This window comes from Stigmatopora argus, chromosome 5, assembly GCF_051989625.1.
Source record: "Stigmatopora argus isolate UIUO_Sarg chromosome 5, RoL_Sarg_1.0, whole genome shotgun sequence".
NCBI classification, from domain to species: Eukaryota; Metazoa; Chordata; class Actinopteri; order Syngnathiformes; family Syngnathidae; genus Stigmatopora; species Stigmatopora argus.
This window is the reverse complement of record NC_135391.1, coordinates 11,954,502-11,969,034: the sequence shown is the minus strand read 5'-3', so window position 1 is coordinate 11,969,034 and position 14,533 is coordinate 11,954,502. Positions and strand designations below refer to the sequence as shown.

The window sequence follows — 14,533 nt, the reverse complement described above, 5'->3', positions numbered from 1 at the left end:
ACCAATTGTGCAAGTTATCCTACTTGAAAAGATTAGAGCGGCCTGTAATTGTCAACATGGGTAAACCTCAACCATGAGACAGAACGTGGGGAAAAAAACAGAAAATAAAATTGACTTTTAAAGAATTTATTTGCAAATCATCGTGGAAAATAAGTATTGGCTCAATACCAAAAGTTAATCTCAATACTTTGTTATGTACCCTTTGTTGGCAATAACAGAGGCCAAACGTTTTCTGTAACTCTTCACAAGCTTTTCACACACTGTTGCTGGTATTTTGGCCCATTCCTCCAAGCAGATCTCCTCTCGAGCAGTGATGTTTTGGGGCTGTTGTTGGGCAACACAGACCTTCAACTCTCTCCACAGATTTTCTATGGGGTTGAGATCTGGAGACTGGCTAGGCCACTCCAGGGCCTTGTCTCTGAGGATGCTTCTTACTAAGACCACTCATTTGTTACCCTGGCTGTGTATTTGGGATCATTGTCATGCTGAAAGACCCAGGCACATCTCATCTTCAATGTCCTTGCTGATGGAAGGAAAGTTTCACTCAAAATCTCTCGATACATCGCCCCATTCATTCTTTTCTTTACACAGATCAGTCGTCCTGGTCCCTTTGCAGAAAAACAACCCCAAAACATGATGTTTCCACCCCCATGCTTGACAGTGGACATAGTGTTCTTTGGATGCAATTCAGTATTCTTTCTCCTCCAAACACGAGAACCTGTTTTACTAGCAAAAAGTTCTACTTTGGTTTCATCCGACCATAACACATTCTCCCTGTCCTCTTCTGGATCATCCAAATGCTCTCTAGCGGACCGCAGACGGGCCTGGATGTGTACTGGCTTCAGCAGGGGGACACGTGTGGCAGTGCAGGATTTGAGTCCCTGGCGGTGCATTGTGTTACTGATAGTAGCCTTTGTTCTCCACTCTAATTTGGAAATACATTCTTTAAAAATCAAACAATGTGATTTTCTGTTATATATTTCTGGTTGCAGTTACAGCAATAAAATGCCAAAAAGATTGTGCAATTTAATTTGCCGGCTACTACCATCTAACTAAACGTTTGTATTATAAGAGCATAAAATGCACATTATTTCTGGTCGTCTCACATTTTAAGATGTGGAACATTGGCATGTCTGCTGAAGATGGGAAAACTGATGTAACAAGATGCAATGCAAGGCCTGTAGAACTGATTGTGTGTTTAAAAATATAACAAATCTCTCTTTTGATTGACACTAAGGATGCACCATGAAGCTTGTATGTTATGTAATATATTAGCTGAATGTTCTCCTTGACTGTTAGAGTTTTTGTGTACCTTAGTGTAATATTGAATGAGTTAAATGGGACAATGGGCATGTTGCTACATACACATTTAAGACAAAAAAAATGAAAAAGGACCACTCATTGCAAATCCAGGTCAGAGGGGAACTAAAAACCAGACGAGTTCAGTTTGCTAGATGCAACCCATGCAAAAGAAGAACACAGTCTATTGATAAACTCTGTGGCTGCATACTTGAGAGCAGGAGGGAACCTTATGATGAATGTCATGAGGTGTTGGCATGCAGTGGAACGCCAGTGCCTTCTAACTTGCGAGGGAAGGCATGCGGTCACAGCGACGTCACCAGTGTGGTCTTGTGGACGTGGAACTACAAAACGGATGCGTTTAGGTGGCAATAAATAATAAGACCCAAATGTAATTTCTCTCCAGGACAAGTGAACTATTGGATTTCTCCATGATTTTTCTACATGCATCATCAAACCCAACCTGAAGGGTGGGGGGATGTTATGTAACAGGTCGTATCCAGTGACACAGTACAGTATGTGAAGAGCAGCCTCGTACAGACTTCTGCAAGCCTTCTTCTTGGTTTTGAGCAAAACAAAACATTCTCTTCTGTGCACGCCCGCAGGTACTGCTAGTGAGAGAGAACGCCTAATTTGTTTTATGTAATACAAGGACCTTTTGTGGTTTTGAACATTTGAGAATAACCCCGGCAATCAGAACAAAACAATCCTGCTCAAAGAGAAGAAAAAGATTTACTGCGCATTGTAATAAATTATGCTCAGAACAGCAGGCTTCGGGTCAAAAAGACCCTTTCAGCTCTCGTGCGCACATTGAATATGTGGAAGTGGAGAGTGTGAGGTCATGCATTTTAAGAGTTTAACTCTAGTCCAAATTTGATTCTATCCATCTCCTATTGATATTTGAATGTTAAATTGAATTTGATTTGAAGTAATAACAGTTATTCACAACTACGTTTCTGCAGGTTTTTTTTCGTGGGGTCATCAGTTATGCACAGTCTGATCCAATTTCGATCGATTTTTCTGAAAATTACCAGAATACATCATATCCAATACTGTACACTTTTTTTATTCCTTAAGCCCCCCATATCGATAAAATTACTACTTTGTATTATGTGTAGCGTGATTGACTGTGAAAAGGCCATATAATTCAACATGGGGGTTAAAGATTTTGAAGATTTCTCTGAAAATTGAATTTCCATTGCTTTGGGAAATATAAAAAAAAGACACATTTTAATGCCAAAAGCAAGAACTATAAGTTCTTATTGCTAAAATAATTCTTTCCTGACATTTGCTGCAGCTTTATGGTAACATCCAGTCACAAGGCCTCTAACATTTTTCATTTCAATAGGACTGTCTGGTGTTGCCCCATTATGATCCATGCTGGTTGCAGATATCTACTGTAGTTACGGTACCTGTGAGGTGACTTTAAACAATAACACTTTCAACAGGCCAAAAGTAGAATTGAACATGGCCCATTGAGAAATGCATTGTTTCGTGGTTGACATGTCTGCCTAAAAGAATAAACACTAGGTTTTGAATCATATATCCAGCTTTTGTATAAGCCAAACCGTGTCAGGTTTGTTTTTTTCTTCATCTTACTCTGATACGCAAGCTCACCCTAACTTTTGTTTCATATGTCAATTGAAGACTCGAAATTGCCTGTAGATGTTAATGTGAATGTTTGTTTGTATCTAAAAATATGACCCCTGCACTTGGTTGACCTGATCCTATGTCTACTCTGCTTTTCATCACCTCAAGTCAGCTGTTGTTCCCCTTTTGCCCAGTCAGTTCGAATAGGCTCCAGCACCCCGTCACTCTGACAAGAATAAGTGGTGTTAAAAATGAATTAATCGTCCTTAAATCAACAAGGTAAACAAATTGAGAACATACTTTTCAACAAAGTATTCATAATGCTGACCTGGAAGCAGTTTAGGGTTCAGTGTCTTTCCCGGCTGCCTCGTGGTCTGGTGGTTCACTCGCCTGACTTCTGGTGTGGGCAGGCGCTCAATTCCCACTGGTGCCAGAATGATTGGGAGTGCGGATGGTCGTTTGTCTCTCTGTGTGCCCTACGACTGACTGGCAACCAGTCTAGGGTGCTGTCTGCCTTTCGCCCGAAGACAGCTGGGTTAGGCTGCAGCAATCCCCGCAACCCTTTCGAGGGTGGGCTCTATGGAAGATGAATGAATGAATGAATTAATATCTTCCCCAATGGCACTTCCACAGTGGTCATTCAAAGCTGAATTTTGAACTGACAATGCCTTGGTCAGAGTACGACAATCTCTACTAGCACACAGAAGGTTTATGTGAACTTTGAAGCATGACATTTCTACTGCGTTAGTGTCGGGGAGTGATTGATTAGAGTGCATTCTGACTTACTCTATGTACAAACAGAGCACTGAAATAAACTGAAGACTCATGCATACTTTACAGCAGTGGCGGGCCGTCAGGGCCTTCAAGGCCTTCTCTGCTGGCCTAAGAAATATCTGAATCATATTATATTTTGTCCATCAATACTTATTATTCCAAATGGTCTGTTAGCTTCCTTTCATTGCTTTTCCCCCTGGTTGCACTGCTTCCAGATGTGTGTTTTCATATTGAAGCATTTAACCAATCACATTTCAGCCATTATTTGTTGCCAGATCAGATCTGCCTCAAAGCCTTCACAATCAGTTCTTGCGGGCTCTGCTGCATTAAACTAGACTGTTGCTTTTAACCAATCAGATTTTGAGTTGGCAACCCCACAATGATTTTTCATAGGCGTTAGCATTTTGCTGGCTGGGACATGTCATTGCTTTCACAAACTATGATTGGCTAGTAGGCGGGCCAAAGCAGCCAGAGATCACAAACTCCACCCACATGGCCGACAGTGGCAAAAACAAATGGCTTCTGTTGCAGATTTCTCTCACAAAGCTATTTTCCAGACAGACTTTTACAGAAAAAAATGGACATCATTAAGAAAGGGCGGTCAACTCCGAAGCTAGCAAGCCTGTTACAGCCGGGAAAATGGTGTGTGCGGCACTTTCAGTGTGCTAACTTAGCTCCACAAGAAAATAGTATATTGTTGTTTTGATTTAAAGCTATTTTCAAAACGGACTATGCCAGAAATATGACAGGACAGGCTCGACTTTCATCATTAGCTTCGATGGCGATAGGAAAGAAGGAAGAAAGAGAGGATGGATATTGTGTAAAAAGGATTTTTGGTGAGTAAAATATGGCTATATTCCTAAATAATATTTCAATTGTGGGCCAAGTTCTGATATCTGAAAAGCTCCAGTGTTTGTATTTAAGCTCCAGTGTTTGTATTTAATCACAAAATGCTGCTAGGAAGTGGATTTTACCCCAGTTTAATTTTTGGCGTTTCACCATTGACGTCCATCGCTGTCTTTTCCCGGGAAAAATCACCCCCCTGGCCTGGTTGTAATGTCTCAAAAGCTCCAGTATTTGTATTAGATCAATGAATGATGCTAGGAAGTGGATTTTACCTAATTTTAGTATTTTAGTGCATTTTTTGTTATTTCACGTATGGACGTATCGACGTTCATCGCTGTCTTTTTACCGGGGAAATGATACTCCGGGCCCGGTTCTGATGTCTAAAAAGCTCCAGTATTTGTATTTAATCAATAAATGCTGTTTTCGGCTGGATTTTACCCCATTTTGGGCAATGTTTGCCCGTACGCCATTGACATTCATCGCTGTCTTTTCCCGGGAAAATCACCCCCTGGCCTGTTTTTAATGTCTGAAAAGCTCCAGTATTTGTATTTAATCATGAAATGCTGCTAGGAAGTGGATTTTACCCCATTTTTGTGCATTAATTTATTGATTATTTTTATGTGTTGCAGCTGTAGCTGCAGTAGAGGTTTTATAGCCATAAAATAGTTTTTGAGGGTTGGATTGATACGTTGAAGGTGCTACCAGAAAATGCACCGCCCGCCACTGCTTTACAGTATGTTCTAAATGGTTCCCCTAGGGAACAGTATGAGTTGTTCTTCATGCAAAATAATTAGTAGTTGTCAAGCAATACATGATTTTCCAAGAGTGCCATCACACCCCAATGTCTCGTTCCCTGAAGACCACCCAAGCAGTGTCACTGTGACTCCATTTTCAAACCCTATTGAAGGTCCTTCTCCTCACAGACAGTGGGTGGAATTGACTTTAAAAAATGACATTGCTGGGCTTTTTACTCACAATATACATATGATTGGATATGTATGTTTACACACTATACATCTACATTATCATGTTTATAGATTTGACATTTTGTATCACCAAGTCAGTCCCTTACTTTATCTCTGATTTTCGTCACAGGTGCTCTACTTTTCTACTATTAAAGAATACTGAGCTGGGGGAAGTTTTCAGGAGCAGGCAGGGGAGCAGGTAAATAAATGGAACAAAGAAAATGGTGCAGGACATTCTGACCTACTGTGCAGAGAATGGAACAAACACTAAACGAGAGTGAGGCTGTCTAAACCTTTTGGACAACGTCATCCCCAATGATTCAGAACTGTCAAAGGTTCACCAGGACAAAGGTGGTTGCACAGTACTTGGCGGCATACGTAGTGTACAGTCAAGACACTTGCATACACATATGCTATTAAGAGAAGAGATCAATAGCTATTAGAATCTGCTATGGGATTGTGTTACTCCACTCTAATGTGCGCAAGCAACCATTTGTTTCAATAAATGCTCACAGATGAGTCTTCTCATTTATGTAACTAAGTATTACCAGCAGCTTAAATGAAATGATAAACTCAGAAAATGTCACCTTTTTTATATAGTTTGCCTTTAATATTAGTAGTGCTTAAATTATTTTTCTAATCAAATTTACTTGAAAGCTACAAAAGTTAGAGCCACAGTTTGACCCTTAAAATGGATTCATTACATTTCAACTTTACCCATGGGAAATTTGTCTTGCATTGTCTGTCATTAGATTGTGCAAGTGGTAATAAAGCTGTGGCCAGAGAATAGGGTAGTATTTTATAAATAGAGGAGCACTGTGCTCTCTTGGTGAAAGACGCTGTGGAAAAGTGTGACTTTGCTTATAACTGATTTACATGGTAGGGGAACATTTAAAATAACCCCTTCTCAGAACAGTACGTCTTAGTTAGAGCACGCTCTTGCTAATAAACGTAAATGGTAGACTGAGCAAAATTTGTGATCTTAGGACAATGTTGGCAGACTGGTTGGTAGCTGATGACCTTGGCTGCCCTACTTGGCACTATTATATGGAAATGGTGGAGTTTTGTCCCATTGTTGCTTAACACACTATTGGAACAACAGTGAACAGAATGTGCAGAAAGCCCTAGGCTCACCCTTCCTCCCAACAACCTCCCTCCTGTTGTAAAGACACACGCTTGACTGTCAATAAGAGGTGAAAGGTTAACCAGTAGCCAGCTGAAAAGTCAAAAGGTCAGAATTTGGAGTTTGTGTTGTAATAATGCCATCCCCTGGGTTGTGTAAATAGGGGGTAACCAGCTGCCCCACACCCTAAAGTTACATTAACCCTGGCTAAGTGCAAACAGGACCCGTCTGTGACTCCTGATGGCTAGAGCAGACAGGGAGATGATGGCAATAGAAACAAGAGATGAAGACACTAAGAAAAGTTGCAGTCTGCAATGTAACACATATTCACCTCATAAATTCAAGAGTGGAACACACATTTTTTTAAGGAGGAGGGTGAAGGGCAAAAAGAACATTTTGCACAGTTCTTGTATTGTCTCGCCTTAAATTGTGCATGTGTCTTGAATGGAGTGGCCGATGAATGTAAAACTTTATTAAATAGTCCCTTTGCTCTCATATGAAGAGACATACAGTATGCTTAATGTCATGCTTTGAGTGTGTGCTGTGTTCTTAGCTGGTGCAGCTGTTGTAGTCCCCCAAGGGCAAGAGCAGTAGAAAGGCTATCTGAATCTTGCTGCCCCCCACTCACCCTCTTGTCTTTCATAGCCCACGAGCCTGAATCACAACACATGCCCCCCCACACCCCCCAAAAAGCATGCACGCTGCGATGATTCATCCTTAACCCCTCGTTTGTCCCCAGGGAGCATGAGTGACTCAGGATGAGAGGAGGAGAAGGAGCGGGACAGAACATAATTGTGGCAAGTACACGATGCACCAGCAGTGCCGTCAAGTGGTAAGGCGATGAGCAGTTTGGCCTTCATTGCTCAGTGGAGGCCGTGCAAAGCAGGCAACTCAAATGTGGGGCCTTAGTCACCACGACAACTGTTGTGGGGCACTTCACTGAGACACATTGTGTCAGCATCAGTGTTCAATGATAAGGTCTTTTTACGGCATGTACTCCACCTGTGTTGATGCCATTTTAAATGTAGTACTCAGCAGTAAGCATGGGCCACCGAGGCATTTACAGATACTGCAAAGAAATAATATCAGAAGGGAAAATAAAATAAATAAGTAGCTATATTGATTCCCAGCTGCAGCAAATCATAAATATATATGTGGCACACTTGCATATGAGCAGGTTAATGTTGTTTTCTGTATAGTAATCAAATTTTTCGCCAATTCCACTGTGATGGTGATATTTTTAATGATCCTGTAAGGTCATTGTGACGTTGAAGTCTGTTTTAAAATAAGTGAGGAAATAATGGGCGCAGGCCAAGAACAAGTGAGTTCTGAATCTCAGAGTTATAAGCAGAAACTCTATTGGTATGATATTTTAAGTTTTTATGTGCATGTAAAACGTCAATTGTTATCGTTGTTAGCCGAAGCCAAGTGTTGCCACTCGCTTCTGGTCCCTACCATTTTGAACATCAGTCGATTATCCATTTTAGCCAATATCACAATGCCTTTAATATGCACATTCCCTGGATCCCACAATGCACTAAAGAACATGGTGACGTTATTTAAACTACCAAAAAAATATGTAGATAAAAACAATTTTAATTTGACCTTACAGGACCTTTAAGAGTAAGTCCTGCAAGTCTCGGCTCAAGCTTCAATGTAGAAAATGTGCTGCCTGCCTCTCGTAGTTCTGCACCATGAATCATAAAGTGAATGGAAAAAGGCGCGAGAGTGGCCCATTTTGCTAGATCAGTGATTCTAATTTGTGCACTTACGAGCTGCCACCATGACCTTTTTGTAATAGAAACGCAATGAGTCAGAGCACCTTAAAACATAACCTGACTGCATGCTGGGAGAACACTGGAGGGAGAGTGCGCTACAGCTATGATAATGACTCATGACCCTCTTTCTCCCTTTCAACTCTCGAAGGCAAGATGTTGGTATGTGTGTGTATGGGCCCAGTGGGTGTGTGGCAGCGTGTGGTGAACCGTCAGTGTTAAGATCATCACCGCGCTGTCTAATGTCGTTCGAATAAACTTGATCACGTCTGATGAGAAATGGACGGCAGTGATAAAGGACATTACCTTAATGTGTATTAAAACAACCCTGACTGGGACACCCATTCTGTCTTGTTAACAAAGCGGAGTTTCCCCACAGTAGAGAAATCCCACACCCTGTGTGAAGAAATCTAATACAAGAATTGTATCAAGTACATCTACTTTCTACTGTTCTTGTCATTATTAGGATTGTGATTAGGGATGGGAGTGCTTTTTTTCCGAACCAGGTATCAGTGACAAAGAATCATTTGTTTGATTTCACTACCATACATCTTAAATGAGCATCATTTGTATTATTTATTCCTTTTGCCTCCCATTCTATCCTTGAATAATTGATAGATTCTTAATCTAATTATTACACGAATGTACAGGATGAAGTATGGGTTCATTGGAATTGGAATTGAGGCTTACCCTTAAATTGCAACCAATAGAAGAAACAAGCAATAAAGTAGACAACTCATAATTGAACATTCCAGTTAGAACTTTTCAAATCACCCAATACCTATTGCAGTTGCCAAAGTTAAAGTCTCAATACAAATCTTGAGCTCTAATTCAGTGTTTTTGCCAATTAACCGAAGAGGATGACTTTAAATCTTGAACCAATCGGTTCACCTGCAGGTTGTTGTGTTGTTTAAGCGTGTTAAATGGCTCAACTAACATCCTCTTCCTTTGTCTCCAAACAGTGTCCACGTGGTATTAGAGGGCCATAATGACGAGAGGTCATTATCGGATTGACCTCTTTAATGGAGTACGATGACCTCTGACCTAGACTGGGCCAGAGTCTGTATTGAGTGAGACTGAAGAAGGGAAAGCTCAGCCCAGATCGTTTCCATGTCACGACTGCCGTGGGAGTGGCTTCACCAGCCAGACGAAGTGAGTGCGGTGCATGATTGTTATCTGGCTGGCAGGAAGCTCTTTTGTCTGTGGGGTTATCTGGCTGCCTGCAGATGGGATGACGCGAGTACTCAAAGATCCCTTTGCACCAAAAATGAAGAACTGGAATCTGTTGTTACATACTACCAGATGATTCAGGGGTTCTATAATCATGTGACCTAATGGTCTTCAAGTCAAATCAAGAAAACCATCTATATATCCACCAATTTTCGATACAGTTTGAGCATATCGCTAGCTGACGTTTAATATGAGAAGAGGTACACTCTGGACTGGTTGTCAGTCAATCACAGGCTTAAATTGGCCTGACAACTATTCACACTCAAAATCATAATACTAGAAAATGTTATTGTTTTTTTTTGTATCAGTTTAGGGTAGGTTTTTGGCAGAGGAGAAGATAAACGATAGACCCATATTAAATTTAAAGCATTCAAACTCCACAGAGGAATCACTATACTACTGAACTTACCACAAGCAAAACTCCAACCTATAATTTTTTCTTTTTTTTAGCATTTGTCCTCATTTGTCCCATCTGACAAGCAGACTACACCACAGACAAATAATCAGCCAATGGCAGGGCAAATAGAGACATAAAGTTCACATCGCTGCAAAGGAAACTAGTATGATTATTTAAGTCTGGGGCTGCGATTGGGTGGAGACGAGTTAAGGGTACCCCGCCTCTCCCATTCAGTTGCATCTAGCATAAACTCCAGCACAACCCACGACCGTAGTGAGGGTAAGCAGTCTGGAAATGAATGGATAGATGTTTAGGTGTGGCCTTTTTTCACGATCTGGGACAAAGACTGAGTACACAGCGAAAAAGCCAAGCATGCATGTGGAAAATTCGAGGACAGAATGCCAGAGCTGCGATTAAAACCAAAAACTCAGAACTGTGAGGCAGACATGCTCAACTGTAGCCCACAAATCTGCCTTGAACTATTTTACATTTCAAAAGTCTTTATAAAACCACATATCACATTTAAAAGGATTACTACATACATGCACATCATTGTACGTACAACATGCAATTCAGAAGACATTAATAAACTGGGGACTTAAGTGCAGTTCTTCAGTGGTAATGATGTCTTTCTCACATTTCCTCTTTTAGTGCTCAATGTGCCCAATTTGTCAATATGTACAGGTTTTTTTTGTGAATGTGACTGTGCATGGTTGCTTGTCTATGTGTTCTGTGGTTGTCTGGTGGCCAACCCAGTCAACAAATTGAACACAGCTCATCAAGGATGCATCAAATGCAGGGGATACATAGAGTACTAGTCACATATTTAAACAATTAAAAGTCTCCAATCAAACTTGCATGCTTGTTTTTAGTATGTTGGAGGAGAAAACCCACGAGTTTCAAGAAAACATGCGAAGTCACGCAGAACCGTAAGACATGAGCCAAGATTTCATTTCAGGACCTTCCACAGTCACTGACTAAGGCAGACACACAAAACACAAGACTCCCATACAGCCCTGCACCCCAGACTGATGCTTACCATACCAAACTGAAATGTGGTGAGCTAAACTGAAGCATGCATCTTGGTTGGAATTTAATTGCAATTTTGTGAGTCTGATTACAACATAGCAGAGTGTTGCGTTCCATTAGCTAACAATGGTGTGCCTCGTGAGATAACATTCTCTTCATTCTTTGCCTTAACCCCTGTGCATTTCTTTTTGTGTGTGTGTGGGTCTTCATCTGGTCCCTGTCAGTCCTCATTGTACTATCTGAGCCTATGGAGGTATTTTTGTGGTGCTTTAAATTTCACAAGAATCATGAGCTATGGGGACCCCACAATGTGAGCAGGCATCTTCATGGTGGTCTCACAATTTCTGTTTACGTTTCGCATGAGGCCCTGTCCGTGACACACACGCAGACTCAATAAATACATCATTAAGTATACTACTTGTGTCTTGTGATTTGCGTGCAGCAAATTAAGGATGTAGCCCTGCCCACATTCAAAGTCAGGTGAGGTCAAATCAGCTCAGGAATCTCCCTGACTGTTCTGAACTAATGTTTCAAAAGCAGTGAGTGCTTAAATACTTGATACTAAAAATACAATACTTAAAAAGTTTCAAATGATTATATGAAAGTCTTTTTTCCTTAGAAATGGAAAACATTAAATATTTCTTCTTTATACTTTAATCATTTGTATAAAGGAAAAACAGTAAATATATTAGTTACATATTTTAAATGTACATTTAAAAAAGTAGAAAATGGGAAATATTCAGTTATATATCACTTTTTATTTTTCCTTTTATACATATTTTTCAAGAGAATTCTTTATTTGAAAAAAAATACGGAAAAAAACTCAATATTAAACTTTTGGCATTGAAAAAAGGTTATTTCATGTATGAATCTTTTCTATAAAAAAAGGGCAGAAGACAAACAGTAAATATTCTCTTATAAATCAATAGTCTTCATTTGACTTTTATCTTAAAACATGAAGTCGACATGATTTACCTTTGTGGGCCGCACAAAACGATATGGCAGGTCTGATCTGGCCCCTGAACCGCCAGTTTGAGGCTATATGATGGTCCTGCTCACCCATCATTTGACTCGTTTCAAGTGGTAGCTCTGCCTCATGTGTGTGCAAGCATACACGACAATGCATCACACCAAGCTAACCTAAATGTATGCATTTGAGTCAGAAGTGGAGGGAGAGGCACTTTGGAACTGTATGTCGGGTAAACTTGGGATTATAGCCTTCTCCTGGCATTGCTTTTTACAAGGCTGTCTCTTGCCATACTGGTTTGCAGCCTTGATGTTAACCACACACGTAACATAAACAGGACTTTCTTGGTCACGCAGCAAGATGCCGTGGTGTTCACTCTGATCACACTTTGATGAAGGGCTTTCCTATTTTGTGTCTGTGTGTTTTTGGAAAACGTGGTGCAACCTATAGCATTCTTCTAAAGTCCTTACAGTGTGCTGGTTAGCCTACATTATTTATATTTTTGGGGGTGGGTTGTTTAAGTATATTCAAATTGCTTGTGGGAGAGAGGAGACATGTCTGGCACACAGTGTCCCACCCTTTTAACCCACCATTAATTCTTCACACACACCCGCCAACAGTCTGTTCACAAATACAGATAGGACACAGACACAAGCAAACACCCCATCAACCAGATGGTTCACACACACAACTCATTTACATTCACATGCACCAAGTAGCTACATTTCAGCCAAACAGCATGTTGAATGGATAATTTCTCTAATGTCGTCACCTCCAAGTCACATGAGAGACGTTTACTGAAGACTTTCCATTCCCTCCCAAATTTAACTATTATATGTAAACTGGGCGGCGGCCCGGCAGATGAGTGGTTAGTGCGTGGGTCTCACAGCTCTGGGGTCCTGGGTTCGATCCTAGGTCAGTCCTCCTGTGTTCGCTACGGGCTTGTATGGGTTTTCTCCGGGTACTCCGGTTTCATCCCACATTCCAAAAACATGCATGGTAGGCTGGTTGAATACTCTAAATTTCCTCTGTGTATGAGTGTGAGCGTGAATGGCCGTCTGTCTCCTCGTGCCCTCGCTGGCCACCAATTCAGGGCGTCGCCAGTACCGTGCCCAAAGTCAGCTGGAATGGGCTCCAGCACCCCCAGTGGCCCTTGTGGGGATAAGAATTTATGATGTTAATGTAAACTCAGCTCCTTTTTTTCAATAAAAGTGGTCTCCTCCCTGAAGGGATTATCTAGTTGTGATTTAAAGACAGGGGCGGGGAGTCATTAAATGACACATTTGTATGAGGAGAGTCTTGCTAAACAAAACTGAAGACGGAAATAGGAAAAGTTTCAGACACACACTCATTCAGTCAAGTGGATGATAGCAGCCTGAGGGTAAACCTATTATTTGACATACTGCATGTTGCTTACCCAACAATTAATACAGTGAGTAACAGTCTGCTGCCATGACAGACAGTTTCTATGATTGTCTGCAAAGCAAGGAGATCTGGCAGAGGTTGCATGCTATCCAAAGTTTGTCAGTGTTTATGGCACTGTGTCACCCGTGCCTCGTTGCAGGACTCACGCTACTTAACACCAACGCATGACCTTATTCCAGACAGGAGTTGTTTTTGGCTTGACAAGCTTATATGCTCAATTTGGAAACTTTGACAGCCAAAGATGGAAACCACGGCATGCTGTCTGCTAGAAATAGAAGGAAAGCTTTCTTTTTAAAGTAACCACAAGACCCAAAATAGACATTTCAAGCCTTAAGCCTACGTGGAGAGGTGCCCGAGGGCAACAGAGGATCATTTTAAGACGCGTATTTACTGTTCTCAGCCACTTAAAGATCCACTTCCCTGCATTCAGGTTATCTGTCTCAGGGCAACTTTGTAGTGCAGACAGATTATACAGAATATCCAGGTTAGGGGTGGACCAAAGAGTATCTGGTTTTCTGTAGTTGGTCTAAGATTAGCACTTGTTGTCTTACTATGCAAATGCATGCAACTATTTTGTAGCTTTGCGCTTAGCAGTGAACACATAGTAAACCTACAATATTACATTTGTTAAGTGTAATATAACGGAATCATTTTTTATGTTAACACCTTAGTTGTCTGTCACTCCTGTATGTTCACTCTGTGAATAACTGGCAGTGAATTCAGTGTGTAAACTTATCTTTTGCTAGAAGTCAGCTGGGGTATTCTCCAAGTTTGATTATGACCAAGATAAGAATGTGGATGCATTGAAGTGTGTAAATATCTACACTCATTTTATTAAACCTTCTGTTTACGCATGGTAATTACATTAGTGTTGACTACTGGCATTTGTGCCATGCCTACTTTTAAGAAGATAAAAGGTTTCCTAACTCCATTATGTGTAACATTGCTGTTGTATTGAGATCAGGCAAAAGTTTCACAGATGAGAAAATGAATTTGTTATGGGAGGGAAGCGCACTTCCTTCCTCTGTTTCTTTTTCTCCATCAGTCTCTCAGTGCCTAGCTTGTGTGTTGTTGGGCCTCGGTCAGGCGTGTTTGGAGGGTCTCTGTCACATC

At 40.9% G+C, this 14,533-nt stretch overlaps 1 protein-coding gene and 1 long non-coding RNA gene across 4 annotated transcripts in view; one reads left to right on the top strand and one right to left on the bottom strand.

Annotated features, from left to right (window-relative positions):
- The window catches only part of LOC144074626 (uncharacterized), a 282,179-nt gene that overhangs the window by 57,976 nt on the left and 209,670 nt on the right, over nucleotides 1–14,533 (top strand). The gene's annotated exons all lie outside the window — the stretch shown is intronic.
- The window catches only part of LOC144075047 (uncharacterized), a 28,256-nt gene continuing 16,393 nt past the window's right edge, over nucleotides 2,671–14,533 (bottom strand). For all 3 annotated transcript variants that reach the window (XR_013300460.1, XR_013300459.1, XR_013300458.1), the window contains 2 exons: nucleotides 3,218–3,466; nucleotides 2,671–3,115 (listed from right to left, as the gene is read on the bottom strand). This is a non-coding gene — a long non-coding RNA (uncharacterized LOC144075047). The remainder of the gene's footprint in view (nucleotides 3,116–3,217; nucleotides 3,467–14,533) is intronic.